This window comes from Leopardus geoffroyi, chromosome A3 (genome assembly GCF_018350155.1).
Source record: "Leopardus geoffroyi isolate Oge1 chromosome A3, O.geoffroyi_Oge1_pat1.0, whole genome shotgun sequence".
Taxonomy (NCBI): Eukaryota; Metazoa; Chordata; class Mammalia; order Carnivora; family Felidae; genus Leopardus; species Leopardus geoffroyi.
In genome coordinates, this window is record NC_059336.1 from 6,162,232 (window position 1) to 6,178,726 (window position 16,495).

A 16,495-nucleotide genomic window follows, 5' to 3' on the forward strand; every position below is an offset into this window, starting at 1 on the left:
CGTCAGGCTCTGGGCTGATGGCTCAGAGCCTGGAGCCTGTTTCCGATTCTGTGTCTCCCTCTCTGTCTGCCCCTCCCCCGTTCATGCTGTGTCTCTCTCTGTCCCAAAAATAAATAAACGTTGAAAAAAAAAAAAAAGTCTACCTGGAGAGGGGCGCCTGGGTGGCGCAGTCGGTTAAGCGTCCGACTTCAGCCAGGTCACGATCTCGCGGTCCAGGAGTTCGAGCCCCGCGTCGGGCTCTGGGCTGATGGCTCAGAGCCTGGAGCCTGTTTCCGATTCTGTGTCTCCCTCTCTCTCTGCCCCTCCCCCGTTCATACTCTGTCTCTCTCTGTCCCGAAAATAAATAAACGTTGAAAAAAAAAAAATTAAAAAACATGGGTCCAGAGTCATCCAGATGTGGGCTCAAAACCAGGACCTGCTACTTATTGGCTACGATATGTGGTGTGGTGGTCTTCTGCTGTTTGCCACCCCCAGGTATCCCCCTTCCTTCTAATAATAGTCTGACTCGCTTTGGAGAAACCAGTCCTTTCTTTTGGTCCATGTGGTCCCGTGGGGTTTGACCCGGTTCCCTGGCGCAGAACTGACCTTGAACCAGGGCTCAGCCGTCAGGGGCCCAACGATTGGGTCACAAATGGCACGTGACCCAGCTGGACCAGGAAGAGTGAGCCCCGGGAGTCGGTCGGATGCCCTTTCTGCAGAGAGTGCCAGGCTGGAAACCAAGTCTCAACCATGGAGCATCATGGAATCAGGGTCAAGGGCAGAAAAAGACTCTTCCCTATGTCCCTCAAGTACTCAGGGCCTGACTTTTCAGTGTCCAGAGCCAATCCATTCCTTCACCCCCCACCGCCCCCTTTTCTAATCATTTTATTTTTCCAGTCTGATTGGGATATAATAAACATACAGCGCGGTGTGAGTTCGAGGTGTAGGACATCATGAGTTGACATACATATGTGTTGTGAAATGACCACCATGAGAAGCTGAGTGAACAGCCATCATTTCGCACAGTTACAAGAAACTTTTTCCTTGCGTTGAGAACTTCTGGCATCTACTCTCTCGGCAACTTTCCGAAATACCATCCAGCAGCGTTAGCTACGGCCGTCCTGCTGTGTGATACATCCGCAGCTCTTACGAATCTTGTAGCCGGAGCTCTGTACCTTTGGAGCCACCTTTACCCCATCCCTCCACCGCTCACCTCCTGCTTCCAGCAACTGCAGACCTGATCTCTCTTGCTTTGAGTTTGCTTTTTGTTAGACCCCACGTGGAAGTGACATCATACAGTATTTGTCTTTCTCTGCCTGACACATTTCTTTCGTTTGTTTGTTTGTTTTGTTTTTCTTAACGTTTATTTATTTTTGAGAGACAGAGAGAGGCAGAGCACGAGCAGGGGAAGGGCAGAGAGAGAGGGAGACCCAGAATCCGAAGCAGGCTCCAGGCCCCGAGCTGTCCGCACAGAGCCCGACGCGGGGCTCGAACCCACGAACCGTGAGAACATGACCTGAGCCAAAGCAGACGCTTAACTGACTGAGCCACCCAGGCGCCCCTGTCTGACATGTTCCATTTAGCATGGCACCCTCAGGGTCCATCTGGGGCCTTCTTTGATTTGTCTGTTTGACCTGCTTTAAGTCTACTTTCTGTCACCTGTTAGTCATGACTTGGTTGACCTGTAACTCACCTAGACACTGCCCACCTCCCCCGTGAACGTGCGTTAGCGGGCTCACCGACACATGGGGTGCAGACTCTCTTTGGGGGGCTGAGCCTCAGCTGTCCACGCTGGAGGCTGGGAGGAACCAGACGTGCCCAGGAGGGCCCTTCTCAGAATCCCCAGAGGAAGGTAAGGGACCCGTTTCTGCAGCCCCACAGCAGAGACCGCAACCCGGTGAGTCAGAGTTTGCTTGGGGAGAATCCTGCACGGGGAGAGCAGCAGGCTCTCAAACAGCAAACCTCCCCCCTGCAAGAGGTCACTGTGCACCCGGGGCCTGCCTGGACGGGCTGCCGCTCACTTAAACACGGCTCTTTTCAGGCCCTGAATAGGGTTCCTTTATTCAAGGCTTTTGAAGGGAAGACACACCCTTTCCTCCTGGCTGTGCCCTTATTTGGATTAAGTCCCTGGCCAGCAGCGAATCGCTCTTGGGACCTAGCCCGGCTCCGCAGAGATGGACCCAGGGGTGACAGCCAGTGTCCTCCAGAATAGCCCGAAACCTGGGCAGAAACCTGGGGCACGTCCCAGCCTTGCGATCCGGGGGCCCCAGAGTGGCCCCCATCCCCCCCCACCCCCGCCCCGTGCCTGCGCTGGCTGCAAAGTCTCTTGTGAATCTTCACGTCGGAAGCCAGCAGCTACAAGACATGAGATTTCACTCCACAAGCAGTATTCCTGCTTTTTCGCGTAGCAAAAGCCTGGCAGCGTGGAGTCCATGGACCTACAGGGCCGCCCCCACTGGGGCTGGGGAGGGGCGGCTCCAGGCGGCCTGCCTCGACGTCCCCCCGCCCAGCCCCTTGGGGACCGGGACCTACGGTCCACACTCAGCCAACCTCACCTCGTCCACTTCCCCGCCCCGAACCCACCAGGCCCAGTTACGCTTCCCTTGCCTGTTCCTTAAACAAACCAAGTTCACTGCCACCCCCGCGGCCTTCGCAGGGCTGCCCTGCCCGACTGCTCACCCCCCAGGTCGCGTGAGGCCCACACAGCTCTCTGCTCAAGTAGAGACCCTCAGACACACTGCGCTTTCCTTGTTTCCCTTCCTTCTTTTGTTGCTTTTGTCTTTTTGTCTTCATTGTTCCTCCCTCCTTTTTCTCTCTCCTCCCTCCCTCCCTCCTCCCTCCTTTTTCTCCCCCCTCCCTCCCTCCTCCCTCCTTTTTCTCCCCCTCCCTCCTCCCTCCCTCCTTCCTCCCTCCCTCCTCCCTCCCTTCTTTTTCTCTCTCCCCCTCCCTACTCCCTCCTTTTTCTCCCCCCTCCCTCCCTCCTCCCTTCTTTATCTCCCCCTCCCTCCTCCCTTCCTCCTTTTTCTCTTTCCCCCTCCCTCCTCCCTCCTCTTTCTCCCTCCTCCCTTCCTCCCTCCCTCCCTCCTCCCTCCTTTTTCTCCCCCTCCCTCCTCCCTCCCTTCTTTTTCTCTCTCCCCCTCCCTCCTCCCTCTTTTTTCTCCCTCCTCCCTCCCTCCCTCCTCCCTCCTTTTTCTCCCCCCTCCCTCCCTCCTCCCTTCTTTATCTCCCCCTCCCTCCTCCCTCCCTCCTTTTCCTCCCTCCTCCCTTCCTCCCTCCCTCCTCCCTCCTTTTTCTCCCTCCTTCCTTCCTCCCTCCCTCCTCCCTCCTTTTTCTCTCTCCTCCCTCCTCCCTTCCTCCTCCCTCCCCCCTCCCCCCTCCTCCCTCCCATCTTTTCTCCCTTTCTCCATCTTTCCTATTTTTTCCTTCTCCTCCTCCTCCTCATCAGAGTCACTGAAAGTACAAAGTTGCCTTCATGTCCACTCACTGAGGAGACACTCGGTTGTCCCTTGTCCCTCCTGCCGCCCACATTCCTCTTTTCTGACTAATAAAACCAAACAGATTCCATTTTTACACAGGCAAATTCCCTTCGCGCAGAAATCACTGTCCTTTGTCTGAACGGTCACCAACTCCCACGGGTGCCCTGGGCCCCTGCACGCCCCCAGATCCTGGGCTCAGGACCTGAGGGAAAGGAGCCTCCCGGAGACCCCCAAAGCCTGTGACCTGGCAAAGGACATGAGCGCCCAGGCACCTTCATGCCACACGCTGTCCCCAAGCACACACATCCAGAGGTTGTGGCTCCAGCTGCTGTCCGGGCCTCACCTCAGGCGACAAGAAGACCCAGGGGGGTGGCATGAGCAAGGGGGGGAGCTGGAGAGGGGGGCACCCAGAAGTTAAATGGCGGAGAGCGGGGGCAGGGGCACCTCTTTCTTTTTTAATTTTTTTTTAATGTTTATTTATTTTTGACAGAGAGAGAGAGACAGAGCATGAGCGGGGGAGGGGCAGAGAGAGAGGGAGACACAGAGTCCAAAGCAGGCTCTCAGCTGTCCGCACAGAGCCCGACACAGGGCGCAAACCCACCGACCATGAGATCATGACCTGAGCCGAAGTCCGACGCTCAACCGACTGAGCCACCCCGACGGGGGGTAACCCCTTTTCAACAGCGCTCAGTTTATGTCGCTTCTACGAAATGCCAAGCGGTCCCCTGAACGTCCCTTGCTCTCTTGGCCATGCTCTCCCCTCCTGACCACACACGCTTTCCTGTCCCTGACGCAGAAGAAACTCCAGACGCCGTGTCCCCCCAGGAGCGGGCTGGCCCAGTCCCTGGGGTGCAGGTTTGAGCCCCCCGAATGATGCCGGGAAGCCAGCACCCGGGCTCAGGTCCCTCGCGGGTCACAGCCCGTCCACGATGACCGCAAGCTGCACGCTTCTCTTCCAGCTGTGTGAGGGGGCCCGAGGGAAAGCGGCCCACCGCCCCCACGCAGCCTCCCCCTGGCCCAGGCTCTGAGGCGCGGGTGCTCTTCACGGATGGGGTGGTGCTCCCTGGGCTGGATAGGCCACCCGCCCCACCCCCGGCCCAGAGCTCGCCAGAACGACTCCTGGTGAGTCACCGCCCTCAGAGGCTCAAAGGCACAGCACAGAGGGGTGAGCAGAACGTCCACAGCGCCAAACAACTGTGACAGCCGCCCCTGGGAGCCGAGGGCCTGTCAGCCGTGCCCTGGCCGCGGCCGGGGGCGTCCACGTCATTTCTCTGCACCCCCACTGCCCTGCCTCAGTACAGCGGGTCGAACGGCGTCCTCCTCCCCAAAATCAGCATCCACCTAGGACCTCAGAAATGTGAGGAAATAGGGCCTTTACAGAAATAATTATGGTAAGGATAGAAACAAGATCGTCCCAGATTAGGGTGGGCCCTAAACCAAATGGGGGTGTTGTAGGACACAGAAAGGACACACAGAGACAGGCCGGAAAGCCACGGGAAGATGAAGGCGGAGAATGGAGAGATGTGGCCACAAGACAAGGAAATCTGGGGACCACGGGCCGCCACGAGCAGTTTCTCCCTCAGGGCCTCCAGAATCAACCCTGCCAATACCCTAATTTCAGACTTCTGACCTCTAGAACTGTGAGAGAATAAATGCCTATTGCTTGAAGCCACCCGCTTAGTGATGACTTTTACGGCAGCCACAGCAAACAAATGCACTCAGGGAGCAAAAGAACTTTATTCTATATTTTTCTGTGGGGCAAAATGCCCTTTTGCGGGGGATAGGTGACAGTCAGTAAAGTTAAAGCTAGAAACGGTCCGATAATTTGGCATCATCACTATCCTCTTCCTCCTCAATGTCACCCTCACCACCACCACCATCATCACCACCACCACCATCATCATCATCATCATCACCATCACCATCACCATCACCATCATCATCACCATCACCAACTCATCACCATCACCACCACCATCATCATCATCACCATCATCACCATCACCGTCATCACCATCACCATCATCATCATCATCATCATCACCATCACCAACTCATCGCCATCACTACCATCATCATCACCACCACCATCATCACCATCACCATCATCACCATCATCATCACCATACCAACTCATCACCATCACCACCACCATCATCATCATCACCATCATCACCATCACCAACTCATCACCATCACCATCATCACCATCACCATCATCACCACCACCATCATCACCATCATCACCACCATCATCACCATCATCACCACCATCACCATCACCATCATCATCATCATCATCACCATCACCATCATCACCATCACCATCATCACCATCACCATCATCACCACCACCATCATCACCATCACCATCATCACCACCACCATCATCACCATCACCATCATCATCATCATCACCATCATCACCATCACCATCACCATCAACACCATCATCACCACCATCATCACCATCACCATCATCACCATCATCATCACCATACCAACTCATCACCATCACCACCACCATCATCATCATCACCATCATCACCATCACCAACTCATCACCATCACCATCATCACCATCACCATCATCACCATCACCATCATCACCACCACCATCATCACCACCACCATCATCATCATCACCATCATCACCATCACCATCAACACCATCATCACCACCATCATCACCATCACCATCTCACTATCATCGTTATCATCACCGTCGCATGACCTCACCATCATCATCACAGGAATTGTCTATTGAGCATGGACTACGTGATACATACTAGGCAATCGACATCCTTTCTCCAATCTTTCCAACAACACTACACGGTAGCTTTAATTACTTCCATTTTCCAGACTTGGAAACGAAGACTTGAGAGATTAAATAACTTCCCCTGGAGTTCTGAGCTCAGACAGCCAAATCCCCACTCCCCATGGTCACTAGCTGTGTGACCTCCGGCAAATTCTTTTCCTGACTGATCCTCAAACCCTACATCAGCGTGCCCAGTGCCCAGAGTTTTCCTGGGAAAGAGAGAGACGATGAATATAAAGCATTTAGCCCTCAATAAATGATGCAGTTGCTGTCATGCCCTGCAGAGGAGGGCCGCTGCCAGAGGAGGAGGGCGCGGGGAGAGGACGAATCTCCCCGAGTGGTTAGAGCAAAGGTCTCTGGCACACAGTCAGCCTGTGGGAGTTGGCACAAGTGTAGAACCATTGATGAAACCATGAGACCTCAGCAAGCCTGCCACACGCCCCGTTGAAAAATGTAAGTCGACACGGATCCAGCCCTTTCTACACGGGCCTTCAAGCTGCAGCCTGCCTGTTCCTGTGCTGCACTCGGTCTGATCAACCTGATCCAAAGCACAGAAGGGGACGGTGGGCAAACCCCAACCTCACCTCTGATTAGGGCCACATTAAGCTTTCGATGAAATCTGGGTGACCCCGTCGCCCACCCTGGCTCTGCAGTCTTGCCTAAACAAGGAACACAAAGCAAACAGAAAGTCAGGGGGCAGGGGAAGCGCAGGGAGCAGTGAAAGTCACCCAGCCTTGAACGATCAGCAGCTTGAGAGCTGGGAAGGGAGCACCATTGTACTACTCCGACTTCTAAGTTGCAGTTTATTGAGCTCCTCCTGTTTACCTAGGCTCTGGGCTCCCCCCGGGACTGGCAAACTTTTTCTGTAAAGAGCCAGATGGTAAACACTTTAGGCTCCACAAGGCATATGGTCCCTGTTGTCACTACTCAATTCTGCCCTTGGAAGCAGACAGTCTGCAAGGCTTTTGACAATATGTAAATGAATGCGTGTGGCTGGGCTGCCGTGACGCTTTATTTACAAAAGCAGGTGTCAGGTAGATTTGTCGCACAGGCCATAGTTTGCCAGTGCCTGGACTAAGTGACTTAGATGCAGGATAGTGTTCAAACACCTTCCCGACACGTGTGGCCGTGGGCTGGCCTCCCCGACACCTACCTCTGTCTGCCCCCAGCAAGCCTATTCGTTCGTTGCCATCAGCCCAGCACCTAGAAAACTAGATTCGCAATAAAGATTGATTAAATGAAGTATTTCATCCCCCAGCTTGCAGGTAGAAAAAAAAATGGGGGGGGGGGGGGGGAGACAGAGGCAGTAACTTGCCTAAGGTCACAAAGCTAGACAAAGCAAGACCTAATTCTTCAGAGATCTTGCTCGGGGAATTTGCTGTTGTAAAACCACGGCCGCCAAGGCAAAAGCTTGCAGAGGCCAGCCGGGTAATGAGAACGGTGAGTAAATGAAGTAGGCCAGGGGCAGGGTGATAGGGAGTGGTGGAGACTGTGGCAAACTATAGTATGGCATCCTGTCTGCAGGCGGCGCTGCTCCTCAGCTCCAGGCGACCGTGGCCGGGTCCAGCTCTGGGGCCAGCGTGGCCAGGTCTTCTGGTTTCCCCAGGGAAGCCAGAAATCCACGCTTTCCTATGAAATATTCCAATCCTTAAGTGTTGGCAAGCATTTGGTTTTCTTTTTTTGTAAACTCTGTCCTGGCCAAAGAAAACATGCCATTGCTTTGTGGCCTCTGGCTTAAGACTATTAAATACTTGCAAAGTTTTATCCATGAAAGTTCCTTCTCCAGTGCACCGGTCGGTCTGCAAAGCGACACAGCCGGCCTTTGGATCGCCAGATGCACAGAATTAGAAACTGGCAGCAAGAGTGGGCCGTTTGCTCCAGAACATTCTCCCACCCCGATCCCTTTTAACGTGGAGAGAAACAGAACCAAGTCATGTTCTGGGCACGGAAACAAATTTCCTTTTCTAATTTTTAACATTGTCCTCAGAAGGCAGGTAGGGCCCCTACGGAAACCTGTAGAATTCTCTGCCTTTTACACGAAGATCGGGGCCCACACCTATCTGGGGCTAACTCCCCAAGAAGATACAAGGTACCTTCCCATTTCTCCGAGTGACGATGCCTTCTCTGGGGGACGAACATCTGTGGTTTATTTCTTCCCGGTGCTCTGCCCCCACTCTGGTAAATGTCTCCCTCCTGCCTTTGGGGGGCTGCCCCTTGCCCCTCCCCCTGTGTGTTTCTGGTTGGGTCCTCAGTCCTACGTTTCCCCACCACCGCCTTTAGAAGGAATAGTAATCCAGGCCTGGCCAATCACAGTATTCCCTCTCCCTGGCCATTCTGATTGGCCTAAGCATGTGCACGTGATCCAGGCTGGACCAATCCGAGCCCTGCCCTGCCATTTTCTCATCAGCAGACCCTGAGAACCCCAAGCTCTCTAGTGCCTCTGTGCTTGCCTGGGGCACGATGTTTTGAGTGTAAGCCTGACTCTGTCAATGTCATGATCCTCCCCACCTTTGCACAGCTGCATGAAAGAAGTCCTTTTGTAGAAGAACAGAAAGAGGCCAGACAGAGAGAGAAAAGAGACAGAAAAAAAGGGGGGGAGGGGTGTTCTGATGACAACGTATGAATCCACGGATCCAACCCTGTGCTTCCCACTTCTGTGAGCCAAACTGTGACCTTTTTGGCTTTAACTAGTTTTTGTTTGTTTGTTTGTTTTTTAATATCAGTGGCTTTTATTTCTCGAATTTTTATTTATTTTTTTTTTTAATATGAAATTTATTGTCAAATTGGCTTCCACACAACACCCAGCGCTCATCCCAAACGATGCCCTCCTCCATACCTATCACCCACCCCCACCTCCCTCCCACCCCCCATCAAAGCTTTAACTAGTTTTGACCGGGGTTTATCCCAGAAACCAAACACTCTGCCCCCTAAACGCCCCACTGGTGTCACTGAGGGCTTAACTCTAGCCTGCTGCTCTGCGGGGGTTCAAGATCAAAGGCAGCTCCTTCCAGAAACTGGCCTCACGGAAAGAATTAAAGAGAGATGGCCAGTTGGCTGGGTCCCACTTCAGGGTTTTAAGAATACCGTTACTTCATAAATGTGTCTGCCAAAATATTCTTAATGGCAGAGAAAAAAAGCAAAAAAGTTATCTGAAGGTCCGGACGGCTTGGCTGGAACAGGGTTGACGCTTTCTTAAAGTCCCGTGTTTTGGGGTGCCTGGGTGGCTCGGTTGGTTGAGTGTCCCAACTCTTGATTTCGGTCAGGTCATGATCCCAGGGTCATAGGATTGAGTCCCGCGTGGGGCTTTACAATGGGCACAGAGCCTGCTTGGGATTCTCTCTCCCTGTCTCTCCCTCTCTCTCTCTCTCTCTCTCTGCCCCTCTCCCCCACTTAGGCACTCTCTCTCACTCTAAAATAAAAAAAAAAATAGAGACACCTGGGTGGCTCAGACAGTTAAGCATTCGACTCTTGGTCTCAGCTCGGGTCATGATGTTATGGTTCACAGGTTCAAGCCCCATACCAGGCTCCATGCTGTCAGAGGGCTCCATGCTGCTTGGGATTCTCTCCCTCTCTCTCTGCCCCTCCCCCACTCACACACTCTCCCTCTCCCTCTCTCCCTGTCTCTGAAAATAAATACATAAACTTAAAAAAATAAAATTAAAGACAAAAATAAAGTCCTGTGTTTTAACTTAAAACTCTATGACGAGAAGGAGCGCCTGGGTGGTGCAGTCGGTTCAATGTCCGACTCTTGAGCTCAGCTCCGGTCACGATCTCACAGTCTGTGAGTTCAAGCCCCGCACTGGGCTCTGCCCTGATGGCATGCCGCTGCTTGGGATTCCGTCTCTCCCTCTCTCTGCCCCTCCCCAGGTTGTGCTCTCTTTCTCTCTCTCAAAATAAATAAATAAACTTAAAAAAAAATCTGTGAAGAAGTTTGGCATTCTACTCCATGATTCTACTCAAGTTTTCTTCTCCCCCTCAGTCAGAGGTGTCAACACAAAATTCCATCAACGTGGCGGTACTGGGCAGCCATCTACACGTGTCTATATTATTTCACCAGCCCCGCCTGAGTGTCTGTCACGCGGAAGGCCCTGGAGAGGCCAATGAACTGGACGCGGTGGGTCCCCAGTGAGATCCCGGGCTCCTGAGCCAGTGGCGACCCTGCTGGGAGGTGCATGGTGAAGACACGATTGGTGCTCGGTGCTGTGAGTCCACAGAGACCTAAGGGGCCCTAGCATCCCGTCTGCTGAGCCTTGTATCGATTTGAGACACGAGATTTGGACATGGAAGCCACCTACATGGAGGCAGAGGAAAGAGGCTTCTATCCTAGACCTGTCGGAGCGCTTAGCCCATAGAGGGGTTCGGGATATCTCTGTCTGCAGAGAAACACAGCAATGATTCATCCCTTCCCGTTTCCTTTATTCAACAACGTTGGCGAAAATTTATTGAGCACCCCTGTTAAGTGCTGAGCACTACTGTAGAAACTTAGGGACGTAGTGGAGAACAGGACTAAGTCTCTGCTCAGGAGGAACACGCTCTTGCACGAGAATAACACTGCACTGCTCACACTAATATAGTAACATGCACCTCGTACTCACCCTGCACCTAGCTGAGGTCTAAGTAGGTCACAGAGCTGGCAAGTGCCAGAGCCAGGTTACTGAACTTACGAAGTCTGACCCCCGTATCTCCCGCCCATTAACGCTAGCACTCCCCTAACTGCTGTTATTATACGAATCATTTCAATGTCATGGACCGTCGTGTCCTAAGCACGAGGATACTTTCCTAAGCACCTATGGATACTCGAGTGTGTGTTTGGCATCTACTGTCCACCAGACACAACAGTTCTATGACCAAGGTTTGCTATTTCCGTTTTGTAGGCAGGTAAACCGAGGCTTCGAGAGGCTAAGGGGCTTGCCCAAGTTCTCAGTGCCGGTATGAGGTAGAATATCCATGACCCACGCGCCTGGCCATTGAAACGTGCACTCTGTCGCCTCCCCGGGATATAATTTTGGCTATGCGGAATGTTTAAACAGACCCAAAGAATATTTAAACAAATCGTCCATATGAAAGGTTGGGTTGTAGCCCCTCAATGATTACGTTTCTCCGCTCTCCCGCCCCGGACACGGATAGCTTCTCATGCGCTCGCCCGGAGGGCCACGAAAATGAAGATCAACACAGCTCGGAGAGCAGATATCAATTTTCCCTTTTGGAAAAGAACCTGACACTGCCTCCAGGATAAGGCGGTGCCTTTTGCTCTGAACCGGAAAGAGGAACAGAAAGCGTTTTGTAAGTGACTACTCATGCTTTCTCAGCAAAGCATGCCCTTCCTCCCTCCTGGCATTTCTGAGCCCCGCAGCCGGGCGGGCTGCACCCCTCCCTGGCCGTCTGCCTCACAGGTCGCTAAGCCTGAAGGTGAAGGCGGCTGGTAAGCAAGGCCTAGAGCCTCCGCGGAGGGCAGGGAGGGGGGCAGAGGTACCTTCCTTACCCGAAAGTTCCTTTCCACACCGAAGGGGGGGTGACTCCCACAGCCCATAGAGGCCCTGATTGTTTTTCTTGGCCATTGATTGGGCCCCTTGGGTCACCAGGCTGGGAAGACTACTGGGACACAGACTCAGACAACATCATGGCCGACAGTGGCAGAAGCTTCCAGAAGCTTAGACACATTCGAGACATGGGAGGTCATCCAGTTCCTTCTTTCAGGTGCCCTCGCCTCTTCCCCTCTTTCACTGGCTCTTGTGCATCCTCCAAATCTTTTTTTTTTTTTTTAATTTTTTTTTCAACGTTTATTTATTTTTGGGACAGAGAGAGACAGAGCATGAACGGGGGAGGGGCAGAGAGAGAGGGAGACACAGAAGCGGAAACAAGCTCCAGGCTCTGAGCCATCAGCCCAGAGCCCGACGCGGGGCTCGAACTCACGGACCGCGAGATCGTGACCTGGCTGAAGTCGGACGCTTAACCGACTGCGCCACCCAGGCGCCCCCCATCCTCCAAATCTTAACACCTGCTGCGTCCTCTGCCTGTGACAGTCTTTCCCCCGCATTCTCCCATGGCTGGTTCTTTACACGCACACACACGCACACGGTAAGTCACTCCAGGCTCGCTGGAGCCCACTCACTTTGTGGGAGAACCCAGGGAGCAGGAAATCAAAAAGAATAACTCGCCTTTTCCAGGCAGCTTGAAGGAGTCCTGCGTGGACCGAGCCAAACCCCAGCAGAATCTGAAAACCGGGAAGGGAGTCTCTGTCCGCCTCAGAAACCTCCCTCTGCAAACGTTCTCAAATCCCAGACCGGAAGACAGGCCGGGAAAGGCCCTGGGGAGGAAGCTTTGGGGAAAGAAATACAGGCTCGAGTGCCAGCCCCACGGCAAGCCGCCTCCCCGCCCCGTGCCTCAGTTTCCTCTTCTGTAAAAGGAGGCCTCTGGGAGGGCGAGAGGGACCAGGTGGCACGCTTAGCACAGTGCCCGGCACGTAGCACCGTGGGTGTGACACCAATTGTTAAAATCTCTGTCTCGCAAGCTCGGAGAGATCTTTTCCCGTGAAAACCTCTCGGCTTCCACTCTCCCTCTGGCTCTGCTCTTATGCGAAACTTCATTCTGATGCATCTGGTTACCGCCTGTAGCGCTGTTCCAAGTCTGGTTTGTTAAGAGCTATTTGAAGATCCTGGAGTTGGGACTTGGGCTCTTCTTTTTACGAGTTTTTTCCCCTTTCCCGTCTTCTTCTTTTTCCCTTTAAAAAATAAGTCATTTTATTTGCTTAGAAGAGTTCACGTTTTGCCAAGGAGAAAACAAACAAAAAGGTCTGGCCTGCAAACTGTAGCACTCAGGGCTGTCCCCTGAGCCCGGGAGAAAGGTGTAGGCTGGGACTGGGACGTGACTCCGGCCTGAAGATGCGGGCTGGTGGGGGGGTGGGGGGGGGGGGGGTGGCAGACAGAGGACACAGGTCAAGGCACAGGTGGAGCACAGACCCCAGGTCGCGACCAGAAGGGAAAGTCAAGATGGGCCCGCGGCTACTCCCTCCACTTAGGAGATGGCCCACAGGGGGAGATGACAAGCCCACCTGCCGAGAGCCTGCCTTGGGGTTGGGGACACTACAGGCTCACAGCAAATTCACCGCTCTGCTCCCCAACTGCACCCGCCTCCAGCTGCTTACCCAATCCACCAATCCAGGCGCTTTCTCCCTGCCTTCCACTGTGATTGGTTCAGGTCACTCAGACCTGAGCCAATCAGCACGTGGCATTCCATGGGCCACGAGCATTGGTCAGAAGGGTCCAATCAGGGGCGCCTGGGTGGCTCAGGTGGTTGCGCCCGGGGCTTCAGCTCAGGTCAGGATCTCTCGGCTCATGGGTTCGAGCCCCACCGCGGGGCTCTGTGCTGACAGCTCAGAACCTGGAACTTGCTTTGGATTCTGTGTCTCCGTCTCTCTCTGTCCCTCCCCCGCTTGTGAGTGCTCGCTCTCTCGCTCGCTCTCTCCTCTCTCTCTCTCCTCTCTCTCTCTCTCTCAAAAATAAATAAATGTTTTAAAAAAAATTTTTTTTAAGTGTCCAATCTGCATCAAGGTTGGGTTTTCATTCCAAGGGTGGAGAGACATTCCTCCCCCTCTCCTCCTCCTTCTGAAGATCATAGGGTTTAATAAGAATAAAAAAGGTAGGGGTGCCTGAGTGGCTCAGTTAAATATCAGTCTTTCGATTTCAGCTCAGGTCATGATATCAGGGTGATGAGATCAAATCCTCCCATCAGGCTCTGCACTGACAGCCTGCTTGGATTCTCTCTCTTCTCTCTCTCCCCCCCCCCCCCCCGCTCCTCCCCTGCTCATGCTCTAAATAAATAAATAAACAAATAAATAAATGAGTACTTTTTAATAAAAAGAATAAAAAAGGTAGAATTCAGGAGGGCACTTGGCGGGCTCAGTGGGTAGAACGTGAGTTCCAGCCCCACGTTGGGCTTGGAGCCTACTTGAAAAAGGGGGAGGCGGGGCGCCTGTGTGGCTCAGTTGGTTGAGCGTCCGACTTGTGATTTCTGTTCAGGTCATGATCTCAGGGTTCCGGGGATCGAGCCCTGCATTGGACTCTGCACTGCCAGCATGGAGCCTGCTTGGGATTCTCTCTCCCACCCACCCCCCCTCTCAAAAAATAAATAAACATGAAAAAAAAAGATAGGAATCATACCCAAACCCATTAGTTCCAAAGCCCACATAAACTATACTGCCTACTACACTACTACCATAATTATAATTACATCTGGCATGTATGCTTTGGGGCCCAGACATGGAGACACCTCAAGATGATGGCGGTGATTGTGTTACCTTGGCAGGAGAATAGATGATTGGCGTGTGTCTGTTTTGCTACATAGTTTCAAAGAAACAGCCCAGTGACAAAGACAAAGACAAAAACTACAGCTGAAAGCAATTGGAAACTTTACCAATGTCTCTTGAAAATGCCCAGGGGAGGAATGTTATCAGAGCGATGAGCCAATCTGTGTGACTTGCCCCTCCATATTGGTTGGTCTGGGGATTTTCCTGGGCCTGTTGAGAAAGGTCCCCATCGTCCCCTTGAGTTTGCAAGAAAGCTCTATGAGCTGTTGAGGGCCACCTCGCAGAGAGTCTAGAAAGAAGAGAGAGAGAGAGAAGAGTTGAGAAAGTGAGACAATGAGAAAGAGAGCAAGGAAGGCTGAGAGAGAGAAAGCTGGTGACATCACGGAAGCCCATGGAACCAGGCTTACCTACCTCCTGGACTTTCTCTTTTCTGAAAGCCAACACATTACCATTTTTGTTTAAGCCAGTTTGCATTGGGTTTCAGTTAAGTGTCAAGAAAAAGGAGAATTGGGGTGCCTGGGTGCCTCAGTTGGTTAAGCACCGACTCTTGCTTTCAGCTCCGGTCATGATCTCTCGGTTTCGTGAGTTTGAGCCCCGAGTTGGGCTCTGCAATGGCAGCCCAGAGCTTGCTTGGGATTCTCTCTCTCTCTCCCTCTCTCTCGGCCCCTCCCCCACTCACACCATCTCTGCCTCTCTCAAATAAATAAATAAACTGGAAAGAAAAGAAAAGAAAAGAAAGAAAAGAAAAAGGAGAATAACTCAGTGGGCACAACAGGATTTTCCGTAGTCAGTTGTGATAAAAAAAATAAGTCCTAAATTTTCATGTGTTTATATGTAGTTTTTTTCAAAGTCACATATAGAATGTGATTTAACCAGTTTTATAACAAAAATACTTTTTTTTTTTTTTTAAGGTGAAACTCTTTCCCCTTCTTTGGAACAGTTGGCTGTGAGCTCTTTCCCCGAAAGCCTGAGGCTTGACGTGTTCAGAAACCAGCTCTCTGAGGCAGGACCTTTCCCCAAGTTCCACACCTCAGGGTCTCCCCAGCCTCAGTTTCCCCACCTGCAACAGAAGGCCTGATCCCTAAGAGACACAGTGCAACCGGGGGCTCGGGAAGTCTCCTGAATCCAGATTAATTAAAGCGGTAGATGAAAGAAGCTTGTAGAACACTTCAACAGTCCCAATAAAGAATTCCCCCTTCAATTACAGGATAATTTTCTTAGGGCTTTTGTTGCCATCCCCAAGCAGTTTCCTGGGCCGCTTTCCATGCGGCTGGACCAGTCTTTCTGGAATGCCTGCATTTTTTTTTTTTTTTCCTATGAGAGACTCAAGGGAAGGCGGCGGGGATGAAAAGAAAGGACAGCGGGTACATTCTAGAAAGGGCTACTTCACGGCATTTGAGAAGCTGCTGGAAAACACAGGCAGCGTGGATCCCTCCAGCTGACGGGTTCCCGCCGGCCTTACTGGGGAAGCGTTTCCTGGCTTCCCTGCTGCCTCTCTCCCCTCTCCCGTCGTTCCTACACAGCACCACACCCGGGCCATCTGTCACTTCTAGTGACACCAAGATCTCCCTCCTCGTGGCCTCCGTCCTTGTTCTTTCTTGTGTGTGGAATGCTTCCCCTCCACAGCACGCACACCTCGCCCGGGCTAACCAGGCCAACCCCTTCTATTTAAGATCTCCGCTAACCAGCTCTTCGGCCCCTCCCTGGCCTGCCCCAAATAGACTCATTTCCCCCCATCCTGTATCAGCCCCCACGACGCTTCAGAGCACAAAGCACAACTGTAATTAACTACGTTTCCCTAGTCACTTAACCTCTGCCCCCTCCTAGTCTCGGGCCCCACGGGGACAGATAGCTGCTGCATCTTCAAGGCTTGGCCCTCGGCGAGTGGCTGGTAGATACTCGAGGAGGCAAATCTTT